The sequence below is a fragment of the Sus scrofa genome, chromosome 2, assembly GCF_054392235.1.
Source record: "Sus scrofa isolate SSC_HxYL_T2T_F1_AM1 chromosome 2, Sscrofa_HxYL_maternal_Yorkshire_Landrace_v2.0, whole genome shotgun sequence".
Lineage (NCBI taxonomy): Eukaryota > Metazoa > Chordata > Mammalia > Artiodactyla > Suidae > Sus > Sus scrofa.
In genome coordinates this window covers 70988706-70993882 of record NC_139384.1, presented here as the reverse complement: position 1 = coordinate 70993882, position 5177 = coordinate 70988706, and positions in this window count along the sequence as shown.

Sequence of the window (5177 nt, the reverse complement as noted above, 5' to 3'; positions counted from 1 at the left end):
GGCTCTGCCTCCAAGCTTAATCTTTATAAAACCGTAATGCTTTTCATTCATATAGAGAGAAACAATTGCAGAACAGAAAATAACATTTTCTTGTTGGAGGTTTACAGAAACATAGTGACTAGACTTATGTGGACTGCTGCAAGACCAAAGGATTATCAACATCCCCTCCAGCGTCTGACCAGCACCAAGAGGTCTGCAACAACCAACTACACTCCTTCCCTTTTAGTATAAATAATTCTGAATTGAAATTCAAGTAAGATGATTCTTTGGGAAAATAGGTCACCATAGGTCACCATCTACTCAATGTGCTGGTTTTCTGTATAAAGTACTTTTCCTTTCCCTAATACCTCTCAATAGTCTCTTGATTTGTTGTCTTGTTGTACAGCAACCAGTATAAACATGGACTTGGTAACACTGTGGTAGCCCATTTTCTCAACCCGGGTCAATGTCAGCTCTATATGTCCCTGCAGACAGGCAGTCACTCAGCTCCTCTATACCTGGGCAGCCTCTGGACCACTGACCAAACAGATACCTGAATGGGAAGAAAAATTCTGCCTCTCTCCTTGTAGGCTCTTTGGTCTTCTTTTGAGCAATGTTCTTGGGGCCAGCGTCCATCAGTTTTTGGATGAGAAACACCCTTTTCCTCTACATAGGGATGTTCTGTTGATCCTTCCTGAGTACCCTCATTTCTTGGTAGTGGGAGTGGTCAGGCTAATTTTCAGAGTGGGTATCACCCAATCAGTCCCATCCAGAGCAAGTTGATACCAACTACTGTTTGTCTTTTGGACTTGTTTTTCTGTGCTTTATTTTTTTGGAATCTGGCTCATTTGTTCTTCTGGTTATCTCTGCCAAGATTGACAGCCCCAGCTTACAGATCTGGTCTGGTTCAGTCTTTAAGGGGCTGGTTAGATTTCTTCCACCCTCTCTTCCTCCCTTCCTTCCTTCTTTCTTTTTGCTTTTTAGGGCCACATCTGCAGCATATGGAATTTTCCAGGCTTGAGGTCGAATTGTAGCCACAGCTGCTGGCCTGCACCTCAGCCCCAGCAATACAGGATCTGAGCCCTGTCAGACCTACACCACAGCTCACAGCAATGCCAGATCCTTAACCTACTGCACAAGGCCAGGGATCGAACCTGAGTCCTCATAGATCCTAGTCAGGTTCATTAACCACTGAGCCACTAAGTAAACACCCTGGTTAGATTTCTTGACCTTAATTATGGTGATTGAAAGTCAGCAACCACTTGCTACTTGAGAGTTTGGCCAAATTTCACCATTAATGTGTCTCCAGCAGTTTCTGCTTCACCCACAGATGGACATGGAGTGAAATTGCCTCACTATTTATCTCATCACCTTTGAGGAAGGAAGCAAGAATGACACACTTTTTAGCCCATGTGATTGCCCCACCTAGTGCTGGGTCTTTACAGTCCTAGCAAGACTTCAGGGGTGGGGGGTGATCTTTAGCCACTACCCACTTCTCCCTGTCATTCAGGTTTCTGCTCAAAGGTTCTAACATAGAAAACAAAAACTTGACTCCATATTGGGTCCATTCCTTTATCTCTTTGGGCTCTGTTTTTTTTTTTTTTTGTTTGTTTGTTTGTTTGTTTTTGCTTAGTCATGCTGGCTCTGAACTTTCCTAAAAGAATGTTGTCTATAGCCTGAAATATGCATGAGAGCCCATTTTCAAGGCTTTGCCTCCCAGGCTTGACCTATAAAGGTGTAATGCTTTTCATTTATACAGAGACAAAAAGTTGTAGCACAGAGAATAACATTTGTCTTATCAGAGGTTTACAGGAACATTATGACTGGACCTTGTGGACACTTATAGGAACATAGGAATCTGGTACCAAGAAGCTTGCAACAACTAGTCACACCCCACCCCCCACTTTTAGTATAGAAGATGTCTGAATTTCAACTTAGGTGAGATTGTTCTTTGGAACACTAGTCCACCATCTTTTTGGCCTGTTGGCCATCCAAATAAAGTCAGCATTCCCCAACACCTTGTGTCTCCAGTTATTGGCCTGTCATGCAGTGAGCAGTATAAACTTGAATTCAGTAACAAGGCCACCTCCTCAAGAAGACCTTCTCTGATGACACCATCCAGAGCATCCCCCTCAGTCGCTTTCTAGCACATCTCACTCTGTTAATTTCCCTCATTACTGCCACAGTCTGACTGGTTTGATTTCCAGTTGGCTTCTTCCATCAGACATGACCACCATGATCCAGAGACTGTCTTGTTCATCTCAAGTCCTGGGTCCTGCCAATGTGCCTGCTACAGAGTAGGGGATCAATACAATTTGTTGTTAAGGAATGAACTACCTGGGAGGTATAAATCCACTTTTCCATTTACAGAGGAAGACCTGAAGCTCAGAGAGGGTAACTGACTTGCCCAAGGTCACACAGGCCTTGAGTGGCAGAGCTAGGATTTGAACTCAGTTCTGATGAATCCAGGACTTGATTTTTCCCAACAGCTGAGGAAATGAAAGGTGTATCTGCAGCCAATAGGCAGCTATACATACTTGTTCAAGAGAGAACCCAGCTGATTCCAGGGAGGTGTATTGTTATGGTAACTAAATAAGAATTGTGCATCTGTTTTTTGTACAAACTTTGTGCCCCTCATTGTGCCAGATCTTTATTTCTTTTCAGAACTGAGTTTTGGTAATAAAAGTTACAGCAGCTCAGTGTGGATGAAATGCATTAGAGACTACAATTCTACTTCCTCAAATTCTTCTGTGTTGTGTGGATTCTTCCTGATTTTTTCCCAGTGTTATACAAACATGTGCACACACACACACATTTGTAAGTTTTATTTATCGATGGAACCTTTACCCACATACTATTTTGAAACATACATTCCTCTCCTCTCTCTACCTGCTTTTTTTTTTTTTTTTGGCACACCTATGGCATGGGGAGGTTTCAGGCAAAGGATGGAGCCTGCACCATAGCAGTGACCAGAGCTGTGGCAGTTGCAATGCCAGATCCTTAACCACAAGGCAAGTCCTTCTACCTGTGTCTGACAGGATACTTGCAACTCTCTGTGAGGTTTTATCAGCCCATTTTACTGATATAAAGACTGAGTTCAGAGAGGTGACAGGACGTGCCCAAGGCTGGTGACTCACAGTGACCACCACCTCGGATGTGACACAGGCTTGCCTGTTGCCTGACTCTGGATGGTGGGGGGGGAGCGGGGGAAGGGACCCAGGAGAAGGAGCAGGGTGGTGAGTGGCTCCACTCCTTCCAACACTGGCTGGCAATCTTCCATAAGCCAGGCTTGGGTGATTTGGCAGCTGAGATGCTCCTTGTTTGCAGAAAAACCATCGGGGATGCTCCTGAACATCCCCAAAGATGAACAGAAAGTCTCCCCCTGAGGCTTTTTGCCTCCAGTGCTGGCTCCCTTTCTCCTTCTACCACCTGACCCAGGAATCCGGGGAGCCAGGCCCTTTTGATTGCAGGCCCAGATCCTGCCCTTCTGATTAGAGCAGAGACCTGTGGGGGTTTGAGTACTGGTCATGGCTAATGGAAATTCCACATCAGCTGATAGATTCCATATGGGGCCAAAATTTACTGCCATGGTTGTCTATCCAAAGGATTAGTTGCATGATCTCACATGCTAGTCCAGGTGTTTTTTTCCCTTTCTTTTGAATGCTTTGCTTGTGGCATATCTAAGGTCCAGGGCCAGTGGTAGGATCAGAACTTCAGCTGAATGTCTATACCAGCCACAGCAATACCAGATCCAAATTGAATCCATGAACTATGCTGCAGATAATAGCAATGCTGGATTCTTAACCCACTGAGAGAGGCCAGGGATTGAACCCACATCCTCACAGAGACATCAGGAAATCCATATGCAAGCCCAGAGGTAGAAGGAAAAAAAACAAAACAAAACTTGCTTTCTTGTGTAGCCTGTGTTCCACTCAGTTCCTGCTCTTGGAGGCTCTCCCTTATCATCCATATCTCTGCCCACCCTGATCCTGGATGAAGGTAGGACCTTTCCCCGGACACATCACTCACCACTGCCTGGCATGTCCTTGATTATGTAGTTCATCATCACCCATGTCACCATAAAGTGTGAGCCCCTTGACAGCAGGGACTGCAGTGCTCACTGCTGCATCCCTAGTGCCTAAAATAGTGCCCATCACATAATTTAGGTTCAATAATTATATGATTGTATGAGCAGCCCAGGATATATAGATTTTTTCCTTACTTTATAACTGAAAAAAAAAAAAAAAACTCTCCGAGAATCAGAGGCATGAAGATACTGTGTTCCCCGCATGCCTTGCAGAATCCAGACTCAGAAGTCTTAAAGCAACACTTCCTAAAAACTTGAAGGAGTGTCCACAGTTCCCCTGTGGATCTTTTGAAATGCAATGCTGACTCTGTATTTCTGGGCAAGGGTATGAGATTCGGCATTTACTGCCATCTCTCAGGTGATAAAGATGGTGGGATGGTGGAGTGTTGTAGACCACAATTTTAGCAGCTGAGCCTTAGAACTCACTGCTGCAAATGTTTATCTCTCCCTCAGATATTTAAAGAGCATCTACATTGTGCCAGGCTTTGCTGTCACCTGTCCTGACATATTTATCTAATTTTCTGGGGGGCTGGAGAAAATTGCTTCAATTTTTGGAATTTCTGGCTCCTCTTCTGTAAAAATGGGTTCATGAATTTCGTCTCACAGAGCTGTTGGATGATTACAATAACAGCAATAACAACAGTAATACAATGACTTGCATTTTTAGAGCCCTTCCTCTGTCCTATGTGTTTTAGAAGCATTGTCTCTTTTAATGATTCCCACCATTGAGAGGTAGTACTAATTAAATGTCTCTTTATAGATATGGAAAGAGAAGAGCTTAGGGGTTCAGAGTACCCAGTGTGAGGCATGGGGCACAGCTGTGTGACTTTGGGTGAGTCACTCTTCAGTCTCAATTTCCTTATCTGTAAAATGGAGAAAAAAGGGGTTAATGTACTTAAAGGGCTTAAAAAGCTTCAGTGACTTATGTTTGGGACATGCTGGTGTGGTGGCTGCTGTTCCTGCTCTAGTTCTCTCTCTGTGACACTGTTGCCTCCCCCACCCCATTTGGGCAACTTCCAGGTAGGGAGGAGTTAATGGGGCTGTGGGGATTGGCTGACTTGTCTGGGCCCCTGGTAGCTTCCTCTAGGTCAGAGGACAGGGGCAGACTTTC